The 27,783-nt window shown below is 39.3% G+C and overlaps 1 protein-coding gene across 2 annotated transcripts in view; it reads right to left on the bottom strand.

Moving 5' to 3' along the window:
* Positions 1-27,783, bottom strand: part of EBF2 (EBF transcription factor 2) — a 148,308-nt gene that overhangs the window by 62,137 nt on the left and 58,388 nt on the right. The gene's annotated exons all lie outside the window — the stretch shown is intronic.

Genomic DNA, 27,783 nt, shown 5'->3' with positions numbered 1-27,783 from the left:
CCTGTAAAACTTATTTTAAAATAAGATGCTATCAGTAGATTAAAGATATTTTTTAAACAAACCAATTAAATTATAGAATAAATATACAACTGACTATGAAATCCTATAGATAGTCCAATAAAACTTCAAGTTATCGTTTCAGTAAGACCTTCCCTTCTAACAGCTACCACAGAAATTTTTATTACATCTAAACCAATGCAGACTACGAATGATCGCTATGATTGTGAGATCGCTTTATTCATCCCAGTGATACCATAAACCTAATAAAAACTCTAGCCTGGGTGATTATATCACACTAAGAACCAAAATAACTACATAGTATTCTCCATGCCTACCACAGTCTAACCTTGATTTGATTTTAAGTATAACATTTTCATACTTAAGAGATTTCTCTTTAATGTAGCACTTGTTCCTCTTACTTATGCATTTATAACATCTTATTTCCTTCTGTGCAATTTTTATTGTAAGCTTGGTGTCTCTTTTATTGTACTTCACTACTGGGAGTATGTTCTTATGCCTGTATCTTATCCAGTAACAGAAATATTTATATCTAACATACAAGTTTACTTAAAAGAATAAAGAACACAAATAGAACTTGAACAAAGAATGAGGGTTTATAGGCTAGATCCTTAGTTAATTTAAATAAACGTGTGTTTGGGGTCATGGGAGAACTTCAGCCGTGCATCCAGTATCAGACATGATGGCTTTATAGAGCAATTTCAACAGAATAATATTAGCTTATATCTTATGTTAAAATTCTACAGGACTTTTGTAGCATGATTTTTCTTCTGTATATTTTCAGTTGATCTGATTAGCAGACAGCCTACTGTTTGCATTTCAAGTATCCACGTTTATTTTCACATATTTATTTAAACAAATCAGGAAGTCAAAATAATGCCAGATCTAGTCTCTTCATAGTGGTCCCTAGATGACAAGAATACACAGCAATTCCCAGTCCTCACACTATTTTGGCCACTTCAGCATCTAATATCCTGCCCCAAAGCCAATTCAAATCAATGGACTGATTCTCATCAGCTGCTATGGATTTTGGATCAAGTCTTTTGGTGCCAAAATTCAGCTAAATAATTTCTACAGGAGCGGATCTGTGTGCTCACAGAGGTATCTTGAAAATCCACACAGAGCAGCATGCAAAATGGAAGCGGATAGGATTCCTTTTTTAAAAATACTAAGAGAGAAAAGATATCAATAAAAAGGTATTATGGTTCAGTATGTTATATTCCTTCCTCTTGTTGATGTTGATGGTACTGTCCCAGTTTTCAGCCCCCTCAGAAGGAATCCTCCCTAGGTTCAAGAGATACAAAGATCTTCCAAGAGATCTGCGGTCAGTCCTAAGAGTAGGTGGGTTTTGACAGCTTTTGTAGGAGTAACTAGACTCCACTACACACAAACCAGGTTTTCTCTCTCACCTCTCCAGGGTTTTTTCCAAGTTTTTGCTTCATTTTCCATTTTGGTGTGCTCCATTTCCTAGTTTTCATTCATCCTGACAATTCCGCTTCATGAAAACAAAAGAAGAGAGGAGGGGGAGAAAGGAGGGGAGGAGGAGAAATCCTACCCAAAATTAAAAAAAAAAAAAGTGTCCAACCCAGACAGTTTGTGCCAGATACAGTTAAGGGTGGTTGGGGAACGGGGAAAGGGGGGGAGGGAAAAAAAAAAAAAAAAAAAAAAAAGAAAATCAAGTCACTTTCAATCAAGTGTCACACCTTTAAATAGTGGTTAAATCTTTGCATTATGCAGCTCATCCCTTTTACAACACGGGGTTCCCGTAGAGAATTCCCTGTTTACACTGGGAATTCCTCCAGGAGAGCATCAATAAAGCTGAACAGATGTCAGGGTGGAATGCCAGCGGCAGTGGCTGTTGTCAGGGGTGGTGGGGAGAGAGTCAGGAAACAATAAGAGGCGGCATCTGCTGCACAAAGCCCTTGCGTGTGGGTCAGGGTTTGCCAGTGTGTTGAGATTCCACCCTCTCCTTTGTCTGGGCACATTGCCTCTCTTGTTCCTGGATGACAGGGGTTGACACATGTCACCCAACCCTATCAGAAAGGCTATTTGTTTGGCTCCTGCATATGCACCAGTGTTTTTGACCTCCTCTGCTTGGAATACATTGAACAACCCTGGAAGGGGGAGGTGGGGGAACCTGGAGGGGAAAAAAAAAACAAAACTCCACCACCAAAAAAAAAGGCAAAAAAACCCTCCAACCTCACAGGTTCTCCCTGATAGACAATTTCATTATGCACTTTGTGTCCAAAGTGAGGATGGAGATACCCCTCTTTTAATTAAAATCGTGACTGATGAAACTTTACTAACAGGAAAACCCAGGATTTTAAATACTTCTTAAAGATCAAGTCCACACAAATACCTGAATCAAATTTTGTTTTATAATGAATGTATAAAAAAACAAAAGTTATCAGCCTATGAAGAAAAAAAAAAAATAATCAAGCTAAGCTTCCAAAATGAATGACAATATTCAGATGAAGGAGCTGAGCTCCAGCTTGACTGCAAATTTAATCACCTAAACTAAAGGCTTGCAATAATACAGACTTTTGAAACTCCACGCTAAAGCTTATACAGGATTTGAACCTCGGCATGACTTTGTATTCGGATCTTCTGATGGCTTGTAATGATAAAAAAAATTGAGAACTAAACAATCGTGTAAAAGCAAAAAATATGAGGTATAAGAAGAGCTCTTACTGGTGTTAAACCAGAAGAGAGGGGATTGCTGTATGGTAGACAAGCAGTTTGCATACTGGGGTCCCTTCCCCCAAAACTGGTTAATTGTTTGTATCTGGAGATCCATAATGGAATTCTGACAAAGTCTATGTACTTACACTTCAGAAATCATAACAAGAAAATAAGGACGATTTGGTTAACTGTTCCCCTTTATGAATAACTTGTTATTGTACTATCCTTCCCCTCAATTAATATTTAAAAGACTTATTTTAAAATAATCACTACTAAAAACCAAAAGCTGCCCAAAACAATATTTACTGATTTGATTGCCTTTAAAACTGAAATTTTCCTCAAAATAACAAAATATTATTAATAATTAAAAATTTATTAGTTTTAAGAAGTACAATAAGTTTTCACTGAAAAGTAACCCCTAAGTAGTAATACTTGGTTTTAATTTTAATTTGTCAGGTTAGGAGCTGCAAACAAAGCCCGCAGGCCAGCTTCTCCGCTGCCAGAATTCACTCTGTTCCTGCCAGGAAGATCTGCCACTTACGGTCCAAACGGGGACACTGCAGGCCATGAAACTGGTTGTGATAAGGTGTATCGCAATAGCAACTGTCGGATAGTCCAGCGGTTTAGCTCAAATAAAAGGGTTTGAGCTGAGATTTTCACATCGTCTTTTGTCTCCTACTAATATCCTAGCTATGAAAGGGAGATTTTTTAGAAAACAGAATCTCAGGTTACAGGGAAGGAAAGCCCGATCTTTCATCCAAAGGGATTTAGAGATACGTTACAGGCTGGCACTCTGCAACTGTGCAGCGTCAAACCTTTGAACTTTCTTCTCTCCAAATTTCTTCATTATTTTCAGAAGTTCAAAAAAGAAAGGCACACATTCAGAGTTTAGAATTTCTCTCTGATTAAATGCTTGCAAAACAAAAAAGAAATCCTACTTTTCTATCTTTACATGCTTCAGAGGTTCCGTGTTTGGGGTAGGGGGTTTTTTCCCCATTTGACAATTAGAAATTATTTTTGGCTGCTATGTAGCTAGCAAAGGTTAATTGGTCTTGCTGCTGTAAAATTCTGAATTCTGATCACTTGATTAATGAGGTGTCAGAAGCCACAAGTAACCAACACTTTTTTGAAGGAAAAACACTGAAATAAAATGTACTTTTAAAGATTTAATGTTTCTCCCACTCCTCTTCCACCACAGAAAAAGCAGCTGTTTCAGAGGCAGTTTTAGTTTTCATCATGGACAGAAAAAAAAAAAAAAAAAAAGAATAACAAAAAAAAATATCACTACTCCAAATCAGTTAAGCTTAGAGAGAGAACCCACAAAAATTTGTTGTGGGGTGTAACCCTTTTAATCTCTGAGAACACAAAATGAGAAATTCTTGGGGCCGGGGCTGTGGCTGGCACTAAAGCGTACAGCAATGCAGCCCTACGTGAGCTGGGAGTCGGACCAATCAAGCGTGCAGGGCACATTTCCTAAATTCCCTACCTGCTTCCTTTACTTCTATTTCTATCAGCAATAACAGCACAGAATACATATATTGGGATGAATCCTCAGCTAAAAATCCTTCTTTGGGGAATTTAAATAGACTCCACGCAATTTTAAGGAACATAAGTTTCATGTATATTTGTCTTATGTCTGAAATGAAAAAAAAAAAATGTGGTAAACAGTATTATGCTCCCATTTGACTCCACTCAAGAGCAAACTGATCTTTCTCTATTTGTGGTATAGATGCACTTTGTCACAATAAACCACTGTATATTATGTTTATATATGTCCTTCAGGCATGTCACAACAGTTTGGCATTCTGAGTTGCTCTACCACTGTGTACATTAAATAGTCATGTAGTTACATTAAACAGTGGGGAGTTCACACTTCACAACCACTCAGTGTTTTAAAACAGATGTGGGCTGTCTGCTGTCAGACTGTAATAGAAAGACTTAGGAGGATCTTGGTGGGAATTTAACCTCCAGATGATTGAACGCTCCCCAGTCTCTTTCCACTAGAGCTCCCCTCCCTCCTGGAACCCCAATTTTGAAGGAGGAGGATGTAAATAAATAAATAACTGGGACCTACAACTTTGATACCACCGAGAGCAGAGCTGGGAAGGGAGGGGGGAGAGGAGGCAATTCGGAATTCGGAGTACTTTGTGGCTCAGAATATTTTTGAGTGGGGTGGGCTAGAAAGTGTACCCAGGGATTTACTGACAGGAGAATTTTTGACAGTTGATGGACAGATGAATTCCGTCATGGAAGCGTTAGTCGAAAGCGGCAAGGCCAGATGGAAACTCACAGCTTGTCTTTAATATTAATTTTCTCCCCCCCTCCTCTTCTTTTTTTTCTTTTGCAGGAGATCAGAATTCCCTAATTCCCTAAAATGTTTCAATGCATCTTGAGGTATTATTTTTCCAATGCCTTTACCCACCTACTCTTAATAAGAAGTGCTCCTTTGTGTTAATGTTATTTTTTTCTCTTTCCTCTCTGCTTATTCCCCTGTCCCCCCAAGAGTCAAAAGAAATCAAGGAGAAAAAAAAAAATAAATCAGTATAGCTACACAGCTGTTAAGAAGTCTGCCTGTGTTAAAATACACATAGATGAGTAATATCTTAACCTAGTAAAATATTTTAAAGATACAGATGAATCTGACATACTTAGCGAGTTTTAGCTGAAAAGAGAGAGAACCAAATAAATACCTGAAAGAAATGAACAATCAGGAAGGAAGCCCTAATGACATCATCTATTTTTTAATAGAGGAAAAAGCCACAGAAGTGGGAATGCAACTGTATGTCACCTTTCAGAGAAGATTTTTCAGCAGTTGTGCAGAAAGAAGTCTCCTGATTAAAAAAAAAAAAATGATACAACAGAGAATCAAATATCAGCCGACAAAAAAGTCACATATTTCTAAATTTTTCTTCCATATTTATATACAACTTGACTGTCAGAACATCTCAAAATCAAAATTGTCTCCCAACATCCCACAGTGGTCCTTCAAAAAAAAAAAAAAATCTTTAACAGCTTCATTTCCCTAATATATACTTGTGAAACTGATGTGAAGAGACAATGATGGTTATACTGAAAAAATTTATGCCACCAGCCTCCTTTTCATAAGTCCTATATTCAGCTGGGAATAAACCATATGGTTCTATCATAATTTAGCATGTAGAATCCTATGGATATTTACTCAGTAGAATTCCAAGAGGGAAGTGGTAAGTATTTTTTCCAGCTACTCTGGTGAATTAAATCACATAGATGCAAAATTAAAAGATAAGTATATGGAAGTGTCAAAAGACTTGTAGAAATTATCTCCCTCTCCAGAAAAGTCACTGGACTAAGCCTAGATGCTCCTAACAAACGGACGCTCTAGTTTTGCAATCTTAGCGAGCAAGTTCAGAGATATTCTCTGGTAACAGTGTTGCTCCAATCTAGCTGCATTTTAACAGGCTTGAAGATTATTATTTCACATTGAAATTAGAACATATGTACATCTTGTATATTTGTTTTCTTTTCAATCTTGGTTATGTGCAAACATTTGTAATGTAAGATGATTGATGTGCAGTATGATGCCCTTTTGTAATTACAGTAATTAAACATTTGGCCAGACTGCTAAAATCAGGGGTATACGACAAAACTGTAATTTGGGGTAAGAACAAAATACCACTTTACTGCTGCAGGCACACTCATTTCCAGAGATCTGTTTGAAGCACTACTTGAGCAGAAGTAATTGTTTGCACAGAACTTCAACAGAGGTTCCCTGTAACCGGAATTGCAATTTGCAAATTACAAACCAGAATTTTGGAAATGAGCAAGGATCATGCATAGATGATGTAAGAAACAATTATTCAAATTCAATGTAAACACCATGCCCCTAGTTAAAGCACATATGACCTATGATTGTTTCATCATGGACGCAGTATCTTTACACTTTTGCTAGACTGAGACCCCTCCTCATAAGAACAGTCACATTTACTCGTTGCTTCACTCCAGTGCGATTCTGTCCTCCCTGACAACAGACTCCAAATCCAAGACTTGCAAACCTCAACGAACTTACACCGTGAATTTGAGTTTAAGGGAACAAAACAAGCTAGAAAAGAAAGCACAACAATCTAAACTGGATCTGAACCAAGGAGTAGCTCAGACTGTAATATCACATCCCAACGCCCATGACTGTGAATCTGGAAATGAGTCCAAACCTTGTGGCTCAGACCCATCCTTATTCACAGCTGCAGTTTTCACATAGTTTCAACACAAAAACAGCAACATTAGCCACCCACACAGGTCAGGAAGTCCTCTCAACCTTATTAGCAAATCTGGTCCTATTTTTGAGTCTGGAAATGTACCATCTTCCTTCTCCAGTCATCAACCTATCAATCTCCCCAACTTATATAAGCCTTAAGATTTAAAGATTTTTGCATGTAACTTAATGCAAAGGTTGTGAATTTTGACCTTCCACTGCCAAGAACCTTTATTAGACATGAATCCCACTGTGCTACAACATTTATCTTGTGGGCAACAATCTCACATACATATTTAAATCAGCAAACTGGGATATCCCCAGAAACAAGGTACCCACCAAACCAATGACAGAGTCAAATAGGAATCACATCACATACTGTCCTTCAACAAGTGACATCTCAGATTGACAACTGCCCAAACTAAATCAGTTCACTTTAAGCATGCATGCAAAGATCTGCAATTTTAAAACTGAGACCAATTTTGTCGCAGTCAGAATTGCACATGTCTTGGATAAGATCTCAGCTGTGGAAGCACTTCTGATTCTGGTCAATGATATAACCTTTCAGTCGCTGATTTAGATACCATTCAGCATTAACTGACCAAATTAAAAGGCTGCTTCTTGACAAACCATTGCTTCTTTGTTAGCAAAGGATTTTTTTAATCGTAAAATGGGTGATTAAAAAAAGGTGTCTGACCCATCTTCAGCAGGGGATACAGACTGTGAAAAAGAGAATGGATCAAGAATTATTCCCCTAGAGGATGGCTATTAGATAGGTAATACAAGCCCCCCTCTATCACCCCTGGTGCAGTGGGCAGAACAGAACCATCAGGCACTGGGAGATGGCTGAGAGGGGCATTCCCAGAAGAGTTGCGGCAAAAATCTTCCCCTCAAGAGGCCATCTGATCACACACGGATCAGCAACCAAGTCAGCGCTTTGTTCAGATTTCAGCTTAAACCGCTGGGTAAGCCACATAGACACAGACAGCTTCGTAGTCTGTGTATAGCTAAACCTCTCATCTTGTGAATCTTGGTAACTCTGCATAGCAAAGGCAAATTAAGCAGAACACAATCAGTGTACAGAGGGCTCCGAGGTAAAACCCTCACAGTTGCACACGCTTTCATGGACAGTATGTACATACCACCTTTTATTTTAGGGGAATGCACTCGGTCCTGTCTTGCTGCCATTTTGAATTTTTTCTGTGGGTGCAAAGGACAGTGCCTCAGATTGCTGCACTTCATCACAGAGACGGCTGCATTTCAGTACTGCTATACGTACAGGAACTGCAAGATGGCTTTGCAATTAAAAGGTGCTGTATGCAGCAATAAACATCATTAATGTACATCTCTTCCCTCAAAGGATCCCAAACTGTTTTTAAACTTCAATTAATTTCAAATCATTGAAGTTTAAATCAGCCTTCCTCATAAAAATGTACCAAAATAATTTATTTGCATGGAAGAAAAAGAAAAATCCCTATTATCTTTTTCAGTGACAACATCTAAACTGAACTTTCAGGTCTTAGGCTTTAAGGACCAGTTAAAGAGTCTGGACAGAGAACTAGCGACAGACAGAAGGAGAACAGACAAAAAGCCCAAACCGTTAATTCTCATCCTCATATTACATAAATTCCAAAGCAACACATCCAAACAAGCACAAATCTTCTGTGTTTAAGCCTTCAAGAGCACAAGATATGCAGCTGCACAGACCTCGTCCCCACTTCCACCACTGGCTGGCAGCGGGTGCTCCCTCGCTGAGCCTCCTCCTCTCCCAGGCAGTCTCTGCCTTCCTGCTCCCAAGAGCTTCCCAGGGACAACGGGGAGACAGTCACAATTGTCCCGACCGCAAACCACGGCCGGCACCTACAAGGACCAAGAAACAGCCCAGTCCTAGTCTCGCACCACTATTTCACCTTTCTCCATCCTCATAGCTCAGTTCCCACAGCTTCCTCAAGCGCTGCCCACCCTCTCAAGCTACCCCATTGCACACTGCAGTGTGAATCAGAAGGCAGATTATTTTCAAGCCTGTTCTATTTTCAAATACTGTTTCTATTTTATTTTTATTTTTAAATAAATTGCTGCTTCTCTTTATTCTCAATCCCCTTTCCTTGACCTGCTATTCATGCGCTCTACAGAGGGTGTGGATATTGCAAGCAGCAATTGAAAGGCGGTTTTCTGTCTGCCCAACATTACCATTGGTATTCATCAGGTGATTTTTTGGTTGAGGTGGGAAGGGTTTGGTGCTCTCCTGAGGACTTATTTTTGCCCTCACATTAACACCATGTGATGTGACAGCTCTTCCCTGCCTGATTGCTGTCCTCCACCCTACAGCTGGCTGCATTTCAACAGGCCTGTGTCCCTCTTTCAAAACACTTTTGGGAAGACACGTGCCAAATACTACAAGCTATAAATTATTATTAGTTGTGATTATATATTATTATCAACAGGAATGTGTCTTCAGATGCAGTCTTTCAAAGCATTTGATAAACAGGTACCAAATATCAACCCTTTACATCTTAGCAAAGTAAACAAGAACATTTCCCTCCCGACCCTGTTGTGGTTGTTAGTGGAAGGTAGAATTGAGGCACTGATTTTCTTCTCCATTTTGTTGGTTACTTTACAGAAAACCAGGTCTCTCAAGTCCTGCTCTCTGACAGTCACCATCTCTGCTGTAAGGAAAAGGTCTTGTAAAGCAGCAAGAACTCAAAGCTCCTTCAGGAGCTCCTTGGACTCCTGAAGTCAAGATCACTGTTCACTGCTGCATTAAGCAAGCAGGAGAAAGGGGGGGAAAAAAAAAAAAAAAAAAAAAAATCTTCATTATAAATTCAGACATAAGCTGAAACAAGCAAACACAAGGTGATTGACCATAACAGAATTATTGACAGAAGCATCATTAGAAACAGATATTTACTTGAGGAAGGAGGGAGTGGGAACAAATGAGGACCCTGTAGCATTATCTGACTTTTTTTTTTTTTTTTTAATAACTATGAAGGGATATATTAATGTATCTACCTGCAAAACTTTGATGAAAAAGTGCACTTTATAATGGTATATTTACAGCACTCTCTCTGGCGATGCAGTCAGCTATTCTATTAAAAGCTTCAGTTTGCCCACTGAATCTTGCCCTAGTTAAGAACAGATCAGCAACCATTGTTTACAGACATCTCGTCAGCTAACTTGCCTTTCTTTTTTTCTGCAAATCAACAAATCTACTCCTATTTTCCACTTGTTTATGCTCTGCTTAGTTGTGTTTGTTTTGTTCTTTTAACAATTATGTTTCTATACTGCAGGATCCCCTCATCAACCCCAGTCTCAGGGTTCGAGGGAGTTTTAAGCATTTACTTTACATCTTCTGACATCTCTGTCTTTCATTTACAGAGGGTTTGTCACTCATAATCCTCTAAGACTGCTTTATCCTATATCACTTTTATCTGGTCCAAAGACCTGTTCTCTAACAACACCTTAAATCCTCAGCTCTGGGTCACTGATAAATACTAGTTGGCCATAATGTCCTTTCTGACGCCTGGGACAGGGCCATTCTGTACACAAGTTAGTGGGAGAAGATCCTGGTTCCCATGTTACTGATGCAGGAAAAGATATATAGAAAGGCATTGACCAAATTAGTCCTGACAAAGTGCTGTAACAAGAACTTCTCCCTTTTTTGGTCTCACTTCTACTTCTAACTTCACAAAAGTCAGCAATCAATCTCTTTGATGACAATGCCCCCAGATATTTGGAGAGCTCAGATCAAATTCTCAATCTCTTTCTCTCTGTATTTTTTTTTAAACTGAAGTAAATAAATTATGCCTAATAATTGTACAAGCATTCCTTAGCTGTAATAAGGAGGTCATGGAAGGGGGTGGGAGGTAGAGCAAAGAAGAGAAACTAGAGAGTTTACATGAGAAAGGAGCAATAGAAGGCTAGCTTCAAAATTGGAAGTGCTGTGCCAAATGCCTTACAAAGAATCCACAGATGCATGCATTACTGAAAGCTGAAATCCAGAGTACGATAAGCCAGATGTCTGGGCATGCAGTAAGTGGTAAGGAACTAACATAACCCACAGTTATGGCTAACCATCTGCAGCTCTTAGGTATATAAAGATGCTTACTGTTAAGTATCAACAAGTTGCAATTCCCAATCTGTGACAGAAGATTCCACATGCAAACCTCTTATCTAACTGTCAGAAGTTCCCCACTCCTATCCCCTGCTGTAATCCTCTCTGCTTCCAGTGCAGACAAGGGAGCAAAGTTTCATAAAACCCCTTTGCTAGAGAAGCACATCTTACTTGTCTGCATTTAAACAAACAGTTCACGGGTAAGATGCAACAGGATGGTCTTCAAAACTATCCAGCATACTGCTTGCTTTTTGCAGTATTTGTTGCTGCACACCCTGTAGGTTCCATAAAGCCCCTGTGCTGCAGGGAGGCATTCCCAGTCCTGCTGTTCAGGCTGACAACCTCCAAGATGCACCACTCCAGCAGAACTCCCAATGTAACAGGCTGCTCATTGAGGACCCCTGACTCCGAGACATACGTTTGACCATTGTAAAGAAGGGAGGTACGATTTACACACTGCCGCTCCCCCCAGTGTTGATGGGACACCCATGTAAGGCAACAAATAACAGAGTTATTTGGTTAAAGGATTTGGTGAAAGGACTGCGAAAGCCCTGTGTTTGTGAAACCAAGTCTGCATCCTCAGTGCAGGGTGAAAGATAGAGTTGAAAGGAATGTCAGAATATGACTCAGTTTGTCCTCCTACACCACCGCAGTATTTCTAAGTTTGTCTATTATTCTCCTAAAAAAAAAAACAAACCAAACCCAAACTCAAAATAAAGACAACTATCCTCCCTTCCCAGGCTACCAAGTCAAAGGCTTCAGCACTACCTTTCCTGCTCTAGCAAAAGGAGCTAAACGTTGGTGCAGAGTTCTCCTCCGTGCTGCCCTCTCAGTAAGGGAAGAAGGTGAAGAGTCCAGGCCTCCGATGTGGTGACAGTGCTGTCCATATGCGTATCTCACCAGCGTGCATCTGTTCGGCATTTACAGGGGGTTTGCACTGGTAGTTTTACAGCTGTTTAGGCATGTAAGTAGCATCTATACTTAAAAGACTCCATAAAGGGAAGGGTGGGGGGAGAAGGGAAGAGATATGAAGCTGAATTGGAGAAATGGAAAAAGGAAGGTGTCCAGATGCTGCTTTAAAAGCAGGGATAACAACCCTTTTCATGACCAGGATTTGTGTCCCTTAAAAATACATTTGATTTTGCAGGTTTATTTCCTTATTTATTAACATCATCCAGGTACTGACATAAGAAAAGGCAATCATTCTCAGCTACTATTTAGGTAACAATAATTATTTCACAAAGGAGTTTAACAGAGTTCAGCTGTGAAATCCTTAGCACTGACACCCCACTTTTGCCTGCATTTGTGCAGCACCTTTCTCAGCTGGCCAGGTTTGCTGGCTCCAGCTCTTCAGAGCTGTTCAAGTACCAGTAATGGGCATCCAGCTCCCACAAGGACCAGGCATGACCTGTGTGTCTCATTCTCTTAGAAAACCCTTTAAAATCGGGGAGTAAGGGAAGAGAATACACAGTATTTCACAGGACTGGCCATATGCAAAGGAATCCAATTATTATAACTTCTCATTCTAAATTCAGGGAATTTACAGTGCAATATTTTGCAGGATACAGCCTTTAGTTAAAATTATTACATACAAGAATATGTAGAAGAGATTTCTGAATGTGCTAACACTAAGAAGTTCATTTTAGATAATCAGAGACTGATTCTGCAAACTTAAATTAGGCAGCACTTCCAAGGAAGGCAGTCAGAATAACAGCTGGAATATTAGATCTAGATCCTGGAGATGTGCCAAGGGCCTTCAAATTTGCACAGGAGTTAGGCATACAGAAGGTGTTGGGTACCCCCATGGTAAGTTCCATAACATCCATTGATTACTTATCAAAACTATCTAAATGTTAAGGGTTGAGAAGGGGTTGTTATTGCAGGATGGCGAAGCCTTTCCCACCTGCCAGTTCTTAGTTTGAGTTCTCTAGGGTTTGAGAATGATGGTTCTGGCAGAGCAGAGTGGCAAAATTCATAATGGATAATAATATAAGACAAATATTTGGATTAATTTTTTTTAACAATACCCTGAAACGTTGTGCAACAACCACTCATAGTTAAGACCAAAACAACAGCTGTGAAAAAGCACTACAAATTCCTTCTAGAGCTCAAAGGACAATAAAGACTTTCTGGAGTCAAGACATTTTATACTTGAGCAAAATATTAAATGATTCTTAGACACCAAAATAGCCCTTATTTTCTGTCTTAATGGAAAAAAAAAAAATCAAGTCAGATGGCAAAATCCTACACTGCAGCAATTAGAAATAAAACAGCAAACAAACCCACAATTATTTAATTAATAGCTGATAGTTCATTTCTTATAAGTAATATGAAGGTTTCATTTATTATTGTTGCTTTAGACTGCTTAAGGTCTTACTTCCTTTAAAAACAGCCTGCTTAATTGACGTAATTACATGAGATCTAAGCTCTCGAAGTCTCAGCTAAAAATATCTATTACAATAGTTTGCACAAACTGGTATCACAAAGCATAAAGGTCTAGTAAAGAGCTCAGAGACGATGAAATTGTCCACACTTTGGCTTCAGTTCACCCAATCCAAGCTTCTGAGGCTGAGAGCAGCTGCCACAGTTTTCATTAGTGCCTTTAGTACCATCTAGCCACACATACTCAACTGTCTGTTCAAAAATATCTAGTAAGGCTGGACTGATTCCACTGAATACCAACAAAATACCAGATATACCCAGTTTTTTAATATCAGAAAATTGTCTAGTGGTTACATAAAAACACAGATAACCAGAAAGCACAGGGATTGACAACACCAAATCAAATAATGTTGTTCCATATTCTAAAATGGTCAGTTCCAAGTGCCTCCAGAAAGAAGTATAGACAGACAACTACTGTAATGCCTGCTCAAAGAGAATTTCTGCTTATTCTGAAGGCTATTAGCAGTCAGTTTGGGCACTAAAGCACATGGATTTCTTTCTCTTTAAAACTGTATGCCTAACGTAGCACTGATGAGCCCCATCATCCACATCAGTGCCACAGTGCCGTAGTAGAAAGTTTCCAGCTTTCATCATAGCATTGGGCCACTTAACCTAGCACCCGGCCTGTGAGCTACGCCGGCATCAGGCACCATTACAGCCAGACACCAGAAAGTCAGCAGCAGTTAGTCACAAGGCAGCGCATCATAAAGTCATATAGAAGTTGGCTTTAGGGGAGCTTTAACGTCTCTTCATAGCTTTTCTTTTAATAATCAGTATAACTTTGAGGAATTGCAAGTTGAATATTGTTGGTGGAAGTGCTTGGGGGAGGGAACAGATTTAAATTCTTTTAAGTGTTTCTCTTATTAAATCCCCATTTTGTACATTAAACTCACTGTCATCTTTGTCGAGACAGTTGTTCAACCTCTCCATGTCTTGTTTTCCTCATCTGTGTTGCAAGTGTCACGTTAATACATGAAGTTCAGTTTGTGAGCTTTAAAGCAAACAATCAAATAACAAGTCCTTTGTATGCAAAAAGGGTTACCCACCTTTACACATGTGAACACCTAATTCATCAGTGAGTATGGTTCTTTGCAACTGCCTTGAGATAGGTCCCAGTGTAGTGAAACAATTTTCCTGGACAGGCTCTTAAAAAAGTCAACAGGGCACAGTACAGATTAAGTTACAAGATGAGGGTCTAACACCACGAATCCATAAACCACAGTATAATTTGGTCAAACACAACTCAAAGACTGCCATTCATTTTTGCTGCTGTTTTCAGAGAGCTGTGGTCTTGTGCAGCACTGCACTTCATTTACTAATATCAACTGTAAAGTAGACACAAAATGCTAACTTTCCTACTAAGTAAATGACACACAAGACAGGGGTCAGTAGAGAATCAGGCCCTACAGAAACCTACCAGGACATTCATAACATGCGTATTTAAATACGTAAGTTAGAGACAAGATGTCAATTAAAAGTAATTAAGTTTGTAGGATCTCCAGAGTGAAGGCAGTTACACTGCTTGGAGGACACTGCTTAATCCCTGGACCGTTTATTCCCTAAGCTACAGCTCTATGAGCACAATATTGAAGGAGTATGGTTCAATAGTTGAAGTCCTAGCCCAGATTTAGAAGGCCCAGACACTATGAGTTCTGCTACAGGCTGTGTGATTACTTGGCAAGTCACTGAGACCATATTTCTTATTTTATGTGCTCAAATCAATAGGAGACAAATGGCTAAATGCCTTCAAAGCTCACAGCGTTTGGGTTTACGAAGTGTACAGCAGTACAACAGGAGTGACAGGACTTCCCTCTGTCACTGGGGCAATCTGAAGCCAGATATATAGAGAAGTACTCAGAAGCAACTGTAATGTGGGCCATAAAAGGACTTTAGGGAAAGAATACAACAGCATTACTCATCACATGAACTACAGAAACGGAAACAAAACTGTAATTAGCCTGCCCAACTGCAGGGAAAAATGGGTTCATATTCACAACAGTTTAAGCAAATAAGCCTACTCTGTAATTAGGAAGAACATACCCACTGTCAATTGCCACAATGTGGGCTTATTTAAATAATACATGATAAATTTTGATTGTGCAACCATATGTCTACAGTTAGGCATAAATACTTCACTGTAGCGAAGTAGAAAGGAACAAAGAGGAAATGATAATAACAAAAAAACCCTGTAAACAGGACATCTACATCCTGGTCTCTTTATAAGGAGTCCAGAAGCATAAACCCTGTAGTCCCTGAAATGACATCAGCTCCTCTTCCTGAAGAGATACTGCCAGATGATAAATGAGCAAATCCCTAACCCCACACCTCACACCTAGATGTTGAATACTGCATGATCCAAAAGAACATGGGGCTGAAACACACGAGGGGCGAGGACAAGTTATATGCAAAAATATTCTCCCTGCAGAATGCAACAATCTGAACTAAGCCTAGACCTGTCGTTCTCTACAAACTCAGAGAAAAATTGTTTCAAAAAAAACATTAAACATGAATGCACCTACTTTCAGCATTATTTCTCCTCAATTTTTTTTTCTTTTCTTTTCTTTATTCCTCTCTCCCCCTGTCAGCCCCCCCTCTTCCACTTTCTACATCTGTACTTTATTCAATGAACACATCTGCATTCTTTCTTTCTGTTTTTGGCCAGAAACTCTATCCAACCTTTATCACTGACACCTCTCTGCAGTTTCAAATTCCAACCTTGTGCCAAATCCCCATTTCCTGCTGCTTAATTTCCATTCATTTACTCTTGTTTTTGCTTCTTCTGCCATTCCCAGCATGGACCAGCTCCAACCCAGCTTCTTCTAATTTTTTAAGGAAGGCTCCCTATTGAGTGCTATTGGAACTTGATCCTCTGCTCCAAGCCAATGGCTGGCTATTGTTTATACTACCTAACAACAGTTGCCAATATTACTGCTTTTTTCCTTTTCTTTATTTCACTCTTTAAGTGTATATCCTAAGACCCAAGAGGACTCCTCTCCACATATGGTGACCCATTAGGTCTGGTTTTATTATTACTTCTGCAGAATCTGAAGTAGCCTTTTTATATATATATATATAAAAAAAAAAAAAAGTTTAGAAACAAAAAAAAAAAAAATCAGAAGAAAGTCTGTGGAGTCTTGTTTACACAGGTCTGTTGATCTGGCTCTGTTCCTACCCGCGGAATAAACTGGTATTAGGATTGTGGTCTTTAAAGAAAAATCATCCTCTTAGTGGTTCAATAAAAGATATGTTTCACGCAGGTGAAACCCAAACGCTGAGCTGCAGCAGAACTTAAGTCCTCACTACAACTGTCAGGAGTGCAAGAAATTTCTAAGTTCTAAATTACACAGAACTATTCTGGTGGGTTTGCAAAATGTCTCTCCCTTTTTCAAACATGAAGGAAATACTTTTAATAAATGGAAACCAGAGTCTCAGTGTTCTCATTCACCCTAAGCAGATGTCATCTACCAGTAGATAAACACAGGATCAGTGAAAGGACGAGGATACTAAGGCAGAAGTAGCCCTAAACAAACACTAGGATTACACATCAAACGGTGTTTCCCTGAAGTTGCAGACTGAAAGGGTTGCATCTCTCCTTCATGACTACTGGGTTTGGTGCCTTTTTTTCCACACTCGTCGGCTCTTCTTCTAGATCAGCTTCTCCTTAAGACCTCCTTCCTCTTGGTCAGTTTATTCCAGTAATCCCTATACAACTTCTTGGACTAACACTTCAAAGTATCCTGTCTCATCTGCTGGAAAAACTCACAAACTTCTCCAGCTCTTCCTAAAAATTCTTTTCCACTCTTGTAGGAGCTGACCACTACATAAACTTTTTTACTGAAGGACTCTTTAAACTTTAATAAATATTCCTGGCATCACTGTTTGTAGCACCTGTGCCTTCTTCCCCTCTCCAAAATAAGTCCTGCAAACAATGAGTAATAGTAGCATTAAGGCCTCCTGCTCTTTCCCCTCTGGTGTAATTCACAGCTTCAGCTTCTCTCTTCTTGCAGCTTTCGGCACCTTCACCATTTTCAGATTTGGGCCCTTCTCCTTTAACCTAAGGACTGTAGGTCTGAAATTTGGTGTCAGCTCACCATTATTATCCAAATATCTCTGCTTCATTTCAGACACTAGAAGACCTGGGGGTCCTGAGGACACTCGAGGGGCCTACGGTGCATTACACTTTGGTGTGAGCTGACTGTATTTTGCAGCTGGCAAAACTAGATCCCACTGTCTCCCTTAAGCTTCTCACTTGACCTCACTGTGAGAGAGTAAGAGAGAACTCAACCAAAAGCTATGTTAAAAATGTCCAGACACAGATGAAAATTTCAGGCTCACAGAGTGCAAGGGGAGCCGAAATGTGCTCCAGCACATTCTCCTGTCCCTGGCTTGTGTAGCACTGGTGTTATATCTCAGGCTTTCAAAGGGAGTTTGCCTCCTTGTAAGATTTTATGACACAGATGTGTTGCACGCTTTGCTGAGCTACATTCTCTGTTTATTTATTCTATTCAATGTAATAATAGTAAATTTTAAAAGCAACATGCTTCTTCACAGCTTTGGTCCTGTTTCCACATTTGCTAGCAGTGCTGTGGGCTAACATACAGCACCTCGCAGCTTTTTCACATGCTCTACCCAAAGGCAATAATCGTCTGTCCAAGTCTACCTGCCAGAGTCAAGATCTGATTATGAGGAAAACAAAGTGAAGTTTCAACTTCTAGATGGAGTACCACAGCCTAGCAGGTAAGCGGTAAGGTTAAGATGTGGAAAAACTGTTTTCTACATGTAGCTCTGAACAAGATAGTCAAATAGGGTACCAAGGGCAACGTACCTTTGATGAAATCAGTGTAATGTTACAGGACTGTGGTCAGTTCTTCCGTTGATCTGTCCTGTAATCCTGCCACTTTCTCTTCCAGGTCAATAGGTGTTTGTCTCTATTTGGACTATGAGCTCATCATAGCAAGTACTGTCTTTTCCTAAATTTCTACAAACAGCATTCTTCATCCTTCTTGGTGTGTCAAAGACACTACAACTTAGTGCTTCAAACTCTACATTCTAGACAAACTCAGCAAAGATCAGTGAAAGGCTTCCACTGACACCAGTGGCCTTCAGACTGCATCTTCTGAAGCAGATGTTAAGTGGCATACTTGAGAATCAAATACTACATGGTCACAATAAGCCAATGTTGGGCAGTCAAAGTGGAAACGATACCTCAAGGTTCCACCGTCTTCCAGCCCTGACCATCTCAAGAATGTCACATTACAAAAAGAAAAATTGCCCACTCAAAATGCAAAGGCACTAGTGGAGCATGCTCTGAGGTCCCAGGTTTTGACAGGCTCAGATTAAACCATTCCTTCTCCTGCAGATGGTGGGAGTTTCGCTTTCTTTTTTGGAGACGTAACAAAAACATCTAAGTGAATTCTTACCCCATGTTAATTAAGACACAGGTAGCTACCAAAAGTTAAGATCCTAGCAACGACCATACAGTTTTGCTATCAATGCGTTTTAGCAAGTCTAAATAAAGCTTCATCTTCTCTAATGTTACCTTGACCTGCTAACAAGTGTGAACATTAAAAACAAGCTTTCTCTTCACTGAGAATTTATTCTGCCGCTTGAAATTCATGCATCTGTCTCCCATTTATTTTTATGAAGATATTTTTCTCAGTTTAGAACATTCCACTAACATGAGGGATTTTCTCTAAATCCATGCTTAATATTTCTTTACACGTGTTTCATTTGTTACACAGTATGGCCTGATTCTGACCAAACCCCTCGGCAGAAGCAGATGCATTTCCCTGGTGCGGAGCATGCACACTCTTTTAAGATACGGGGCGCAAGCACAAATATTCTTTTATTGCCTTCTTTCACTGACTGCCAACATTTTCATGGCACAGAAAGCAGGTAGAGCTAATGACTGCCATCGAACTGTAACAGCAGCAAGATAGTGATAACAAAAGTGTACACACATCCACATGACTGAAGCTAAAATGATTTACTGATGATCAAGATCATATGTCAACTCATGTCTACTATAAAAACCATCAACCTTGGAAAGAAAAAAAAAAAAAAAAAAGCCTATTAGTCTGAACCAGGGCACTGTACCAGTTTTTCCTCATGAGACGATTCTACCTGATGCAGAAGTAGGGATCACAAAGGTGATTAATAGCATTTTAACAAATACAGAAACATATATGAAGCTTTAATGTGCAGAACAAAAGACAAAGCAAAAATATATTTACAATTTCTTATATTTTTCATAGTGAGCAGAGATCTCAAAAGTATAAAATTATTTTATTATCACTTTTTAAAGTAAGGGCTTTGATTTTAAAACAAAATTCAATTTTCAAACTCAAAACCACACAAAAATTCTAGTCTAAGTCAACTTAAAATTTCCCATTTTTAGTATTCCATTTTGTTGAAAATTTTTCACTTTGGATCTCAAATATTTTAACTGATAAACTGAAGAGTCAACTAACAATATAGCTCTGGTCAAAACACTTAGTAAGTTCTTAATGTAGCACCCATACACCAAAATCAGAAAACTTTGCTGTCAGACAGGAAACGGACTGAGAAGGACAAGACTAGCACAAGAGAATCAGTGGCAGATTTAACAAATTACTCATATCTTCCACTCTCTTTCCCTGAGAACCTTTACCCACAAAACCAGCCATTCCCTGTAAACCTTGTGCAGGATGACATATGAAGACCAAAACAGCAGGTATCAAGATTCTGGCCAAGATTCTGCAAGCTTAATGCTAGCCAGTTGTAGAAACCGTCATTGCTGGCTATGAGGCTTTGTAATTACAAATGTAAGATTATTCACTTGGAGACAGATAGCTGATACATCCTGAAGTTAACACTGAACCCAAATACAAGCTGAGGGACTGGTTTTCGTCCTCAACACAGAGCTGCTTCAAAAAAGCCAGCTGACTACTTATACCTCAGTTTCCCCATCAAAAAAAAAAAAAAGAAAAAAGAAAACCACCAATGGAGTAATGCTATCATAACTGAGACTGGGATTTTGGGAATATGCTCTAATCCTAGTGCTGCCACTACCCCGCTGTGAAATCCTAAGGAAGTTGTTTCACATGCCTATGTGGTTTCTGTGCTCAACACCCTGTGTTTATACAATCTGTTTTGAATGCAAGTTCTCTTTGGCAGGAACTGTCTTCTGATGATGGTGAACAGTACCTAACACAGACAGACCTGATCCCAGCTTAGTCTCTGAGCACTACTGGAACACAAACAACAGAGGTTGTGTAAATTTTGATGGAAAATTTGTAAATTACTGTGGATCACAAAAGGGGGGGGGGGGGGGGTGTAGGAGGAAGGTACAATCCAAATACTGAGTGTAATAACAATCATAAACCCAGACAAATAGATGTCACATATTTTGTTGATGACTTGTGTGTCAGTACAAATTCCATTTTGTAAGAACCCATTAACTTATGACATCATTTTAAAAGTATTTTCATGTTTCTTCCCCCTTCCAGATCCTACAGCAGCCCTGCTGCTCTCTTGGTAGCTTTGCACCCCTGGCGGCCTGTAAATCTTGCTAAGGATAAAAAATAGGGGTATCAGTACAAGGCACATATTCCCCCCTGTGCATTTAAGCCCTTCTTAAACCTCCAAAAGGAAACAGCTTTCAGCTCACTACAGCGCACAACTGCAACACAGGATATTTTTCCAGCTCACTGATATTTCATAAATACCATTTGTTGTCATGTGGTTAAATTAAAAACTCAGGATATCAAACATCAAACAGTATGTTAATGTCAAGTATGCTTGAATAAATACTAAAGAGTTCAACTGACTGAAATATGTGGACTACTAGCTAATTAAGAAAGAAGCAGGTGTGAAAAAAAAACTAATTTAAGCAATTTTTTTTTTTTTTATAATTAATAATGTTTACTTGTAGTTCCCCTTATAATAAGGCTCCAGTTTAACCTCCAGAGAATTCATAGCTGTAATCCAGCATTTTAAAAATAATAATTGAACATGGCATTTTTAAAAGGAGATCAGTTTTCAAACCTGGATAATCTGCCTGGCATATATTCAGGGAGGATTTCTATTTTAAATAATGATGAAGCTTTGTATCAATTGGATCAGTTACAAAATTATTCCAGCAAATTTAAAAAACAACCCAGCCCAGGGTCCATCCTGCTAATACCTGTAGGGATTACAAGAAGTAACAAGGAGAAAAACGTTTGGTGTGATTGCTGCAAAAGCCATCCACTTAACAAACAAACAAAAGAAGGCAGGTAATTTGGAGGCTGAGTTTTCTGGTGGGTCTGAAACTTCTCAGAGGAACAGTGTCTCCATGACATTATAGTCTAGTTTTACATAGGCAAAAAAATAAAAAACAACATTAAGATTTTTATTTGAACTGTTTTGGCAGCATACACACAGCTAATCAACTAATTCAAGACTGTATTTAATGTCGAATTTCTTTCCAAGAAGGCAAATGGAAGTACAGGAGGAGAAAATGGCTACAGATGTAAAAACAGACCTGGAATATTTCATTGACATGACATATCTACTGCATTTAATTAAAAGAAGAATGTATGGGAACAATGCATCCTACTCAATCCGGGTCGGGGGAACAAAATAGGACTGGATTAGATAGGACAACTCTAATCCCCAGAGAGATTCCCATATTTAATGGGAGCGCCACATGTTTGATATGTAGGGAAGCAAGTGGGTGTTCCTGGACTTGATCCACTATTCATCATAATACCACAGCCTTGTTCATTCCCAGTGAGGAGGCTTAAAACCATGAAACCATATGTAGAATATTAAAAATCATTTAAAGTTAAAACGAACATTATGAAACCATGCAGTCCAGTTGAGGCTTCAGTCCAACAGCCCTCCAAGTGCTCACTGTTCCTGTTGATATTGGTTAAGGGAGTAAACGAAATCACAAGCACACATACGCACGCACACCCCTTCATAACGGCAATGTTTCAGTGTGGATGACGGTTCCCTACTAATAGTGTAGCGAGCTCATTATCAATAATTGATGCAACTTTAATACCTACAGCATCAATGCTTTAATTTATAATTAAAGATTAGAAACTCCAGTTCTACTTTTCCACTCCTACTATCTGGTTTTTAAACTTTTTTTCTTTTTCTCTGACATTAAATTGTTTCTCAGAGACAGTCAATAACTTTACTATATTCTCATTGCCGTTGAATTAATCATAGCTCTGCCCTAACCACATGGAATTTAATTTCCCATAAGAGAAATGTTTACTTTGGTTTACTTTGTTGGAACTCAACATACTTATACAGTCTATAAAGATTTACTGTAACATATTTTGTTAAGCAACATTAAAGCCTGTGCTGACAGATCTTGTCTTACATTACTTCACTTACATTCAGATCCTTAATGCTTTTGCTATACACCATTGCACCACTAAGGCATCGGGACTAGCTTAGATATGCATGTTTCAAAAGCACATGAAATGCAAGAATCTTGGGGCCATATTGTGTCTCAAGTTTATTCGTAACCAACTGCTCCTTACTTTGCATGAACTTTTATTACAGTCATTACAGCGATTGGGATGGATAAACAGAAGACAAGAACTTTTCTATTTAAGTCCTTGTTACGTATTTATTTGATCCAAATTGATTGCATCTGAGAAGCTAAAGGAGGTTTAAACTAAAGATACGATAACTCAGACAAAACAGTCCAGGGACAGGACTCGGAAGATTTGAGGACGGTAGCCCCGTGGTGTGGCGAGCCCGTTGATTGCTCCAAACCTCTCTTTCCCTGTTCTCCCTTTCTGTCGATTCGGCCCATCTGTGCCGAAGCATCTCAACGTGCAGCTCTTGCACTTAGCGCGTGGGGCCGGCCTCAGCAGGAGGAGTTTTAACATGGAGCTGACGGCACTGCCACCCAGCACCAAAAGGTACAGGCACTGCCAGAGGGAAGAGCCCGCGTTGTATCACGCAAGCACAGCCTCACACAGAGCATAAAACCCTGCCCTCCCAGGTTAAGCGCTCGGAGGGTCTGTGCTGTAAGTGCTGCTGAAGTCCATGGGAATGGGGGTAGAGCAGGGCCGCTGAAAATTGAATCCGAGATCTCAGAAGCAGAAAATTCCCATAAATATCCAAGCACCGGAAAGCAGAGCTACCCGTACACATTAGGCAATCCTATTACACAGACTGCATTCAAACATCATCCTTTTGGATGTTAAGCAACAAGAACAAAAATATTTACTGTAGCACTGAGCAAATTTGGTTAGGGAATTCTACTTGGTGCCAGCAGGGTTTGTCAAAAGCTTCAGCATACTATCTGGTGGTAAATGTGACCTGGTCATTCTGATCTTGCCTTTCTCTGCTGATGGACTGTTCTACAGTACATATTTAATTCACATTCTCAGTGTGAGATAGACTTTTACCCCAGGATCCAAAAAGGGCATAGGCAGTGGGAGACAAGAAAAAAGAAAAAGGAACTAGTTAAAAAAAAAAAATCATTATTGTATTAAGTTCTGGTGAAATCAGACTTATCATTGACTATGGATGTGAATTCAGTTCACATGCATGCATGCGCATACACACATTATGGGGGTGGGAGTTGGCAGCTGGGTGGAGGAGAAAGGAAAAAGTGATTTTTAAATATATTTATTAAATCACTGCTGAGAACAGAGGGGAAAAGAGGAGCCTGGGAACCTGCAGCTGGGGCTCAGCTGGTGAGAAGAAGACAAAGAGAGACTCCAGTGTATACACTATTGGAAAGTCATTTTAAAAACATAAGAGGAAAGAAATCCCCCCAAATTTTCACCACGACCACCCCTCCCCTCCCAAGAAATAGCAACATTTGCCTTAAAGAGACAGTACAGGAATCAGCTATACAATTTAATATTAGGACACTGTCTTGCAAATATTTTGCACAAAGACACCATTTCGTATGTCCCTACTAGTTTTAAATGGAACTACTCATGTTAATAAGCTTTTGTAGTAACTCAGTGTTTATTGTGGGACATGCTAATGCAACCACTTGCTACAGATCAGGGGACTTCTTCGAAGTCAATGGAGCTGCTCCCTGGGCACTGGTAGGGCAGGTGACCAACCCCCTCGGCTCCAGGGGCTGTGCCTGTCGATTGATCCATGCCTCAAAAATGGACCCAAACAAGCTTCTCCTCACCTGCAGGTCCTCTGGGAAAGCAGGCACTTCTAATCCTTTTCCTGACACAACAACCTTTTTCCTTCCTGGAGTCAACCAAGACCCTGGGGAGCGGAATCAATACTTTATTCCTTGTCCCACCCAGCTACCTACACAAACAAGGAATGGGAAGAGCAGACAAGAGCATTCGTTTCCTCGAGCCCCCAAATAGAATTTCAGTTGAAAAAAAAAAATCATGTTTTCCTGACGGTCACCTGGATGCTAATGATTAGGATCAGATCGGTGCAATACCTCAGCATCGCACCAGGTGGCTTCAATAATCTGCTCCAAATACACACTAGACCAGATCAAACGCTGTTTTGTGCCTTCTCTCAGTTTTAGCGCCTGTCTGAAGAGTGTGCAAACGCTCGTAAACCGGACGAGTAGAGGTTCTGCCTGCCTGGAGCGCTTGCGAGGCATGGGTGGTAACGGGAAGCGGCGCGTTAAGCCCAGCGCCTCTTCAGCGGGCTAAAGTTGAACAGGAACAAGAATCCTACAGAAAACTGTTTAATCAAAACTGCAGGTTTTCAGACAATGATTAATTTTAAGGGCAATACTTCAAACACTCCAATTTTCTCATTTTCATTTAATCATCACGGTACTAAACCTATTTACAGGTGGAATGTAAACGTAACACATAATCATGCACAGTAGACAATTTACTTATTATTCAATGCTTATATTTTGTTACAACATGACACTGAAATTCAGCCAGAAGATTGTGTTGTACAAGGAATAACTTCTTGTAAAATCAGAGCTGATGAAAGATTTTTTTATAAACTACTTGCTTAAAGGAAGAATACCCTGAATTAAGATTTTCAATAAGGGTGCTTTTCTCTCCCAAATTCTTCTCATGTTTGGGCAAGAGTGAGAAAGACAGTACTTTGTTCCTTTTTTATTCCTTTTCCTGTCTTCCCTAACCTCAATTTTCTAAATAAAAATTCCAGAATAGGAAAAATAGGAAGCAAAAAGCATTGTTTAAGCACTATTTTAAAAAGCTGTGAATAACCAAATCAAAAGCACTATATTTTGAAAAAATTCTAAGGTTTTTTTGATTAAAAAATTGATTTTTTTAAGCATATGCAGAATTTGGGAATTTTCCCTGTGAAAGTCATCTAAATTCCATTTTTCCTTCCACCATGCATATATTTAAATCCAAACATACAAGCCTAAGACTCACAAGCCTAGATGAAAAAAACAAATTGCAATATGACTCTCCTCTTGTTTCCCCCCATCTGCCCCAGCCTTCTGGGAACAGGAGCCTCTCAAAGCACCACAGAAGCAGGTGTAGGCGTATTTTAAGTAACAGAAAATCAGTTTAATTAAGCTCTCCTCAGACTTGCAAACTGGGAGAGTTGCTTTTCTTTCCCTAATAAAATAGCCCACAACAAACAGAACTGCTCATGGGTCAGTTCTCCCACAGTTTCACACCTCTGGCAGAAAGGACACAGTGCTCAAATAGGGAATGCTTTTGAAGCACTTCTATTCTTAGTAAAGGGGGGTGGGGGGAGGTGGTGGGGATTTTTTTGGCCTGTCTGAGTTTGCAGCTCAAAAAAATCCCAAGACTCCTCATCATAGGCCAGGATCCCAATGTGCCATGCATCCTGCAAACTCAGGAGAGAATACAGTCCCTACTGACACAAGCTTTGCAACTGGAATTGAATGTTTGTTAGCACTGCAGTGGAAAGAATACCATTAATTCTTAAAAAAAAAAAAAAAAAAAAAATCAAATTCATTTCTTCATTTCTCTTCCGTATTTTACTGCAGTAATCTTTAAATTTTACCATTTTAAGTAAAGAAGTGCTATTATTCTTACCCATATGTGGCAAACTGAGGTGCAGCAAGGCAAAGGTTTGGCTTTTCTAACCCGGTTTATTTAGTTGTTTTTAAAAAACTTTCAAGACTACATGCGTTCTTAGGTATCGCAGGTATCCACAGTCACAAAAATAGTTTACGACAAAATGCAGTTGAATGCAGAATCGTTCCCTTATTTCATGTTGTTCTAATGGCTGGCCTTCCCTTTCTTTCTCAGAGAGCTGCCAACAGTTGCAGTACACCCATAATCAGGAATCCTGTTTCACCAACAGGTACTGGCCCTCATCAGCCAGAGCAGGTTCTAGTGGAATAAAAGCTGTTCATGCTCACTGCTAGCCATTTCCACAGCTTTAACAACATTTGTTGAAACCTAATAGGAAGCTCTCCTCAAACACTTCAGCTGAACTGTACTCATAATGATGATCTGTAAAGTTCTAGAACCAGTGACTTACCAGTTACACCCACTCTGGGTGCTTGTAAGGCAGGAAAAAAAATAGTATCTCGCTCACATAGACACAATGAACGGGTTCCCCACAGAAGAGCTCTAGGAACATCCAGGGGCAAGATGCAAGCAACACACTCATGATTCTGGATATTGATTTATAAACCCTGAATGATATTGTAGGAAAGTCCAGAAGGAGTAGTTTACAAGAAAAATTATTGCAGGCAAATGGTAGTTGGCATTTTAAATCACTTGCTAGAATTGATAAGGTAATATGTGTCATGTGAAGTTTCATGAACCAAAAACCTCATCTTTTATTTGTTGCTACCTCTAAGCCAACAGATAGATACACTTCACGCTGGTGAAGTCTGTTGTAATATTTACAGTTTTTTGACTGGCTGACTTTAATTATACATCTGTATTTTAGAATTATATTTTCAAAGTCATAAACACAGTCAAGCCATTTTCCTTCTCTAACCTTTCCTTTTTCTATGGGGGAGTAGTGGTAAAAAAAAAAAAAAAAAATCAGAACTTTCACCTTCCCTTTGTTTCAAGACACTGAAAAAATAACTTTGATCTTCAATATTGTTCGAGCACTCTTTTTTTTTTCAATTTTTCATAACATTTCTGCCACAACAAAACCTGAGAAAAGTTAAATGAAGAAAATCACTTTTGAATAATGTCAAGTGTCTGCCTTAAACTGACAAAACTCAGAAAATTGAAAGTTAAGGCTGATACTAACAAATTCTGGCTCTTATGCAAAAATAAAAGGCAAAGACAAAATGGTGTGAGCTGTAAATAATGCTTGCCAGAACTTTTCATCTTTAGGATCAAGCCCACTTGTACACAGATGGAAGTGCAAGTACACACACGTAACCCTAGTT

This window comes from Tyto alba, unplaced genomic scaffold (genome assembly GCF_018691265.1).
Source record: "Tyto alba isolate M040663 unplaced genomic scaffold, T.alba_DEE_v4.0 Super-Scaffold_34, whole genome shotgun sequence".
Classification (NCBI taxonomy): Eukaryota; Metazoa; Chordata; class Aves; order Strigiformes; family Tytonidae; genus Tyto; species Tyto alba.
This window is presented reverse-complemented; position numbering and strand designations above follow the sequence as displayed.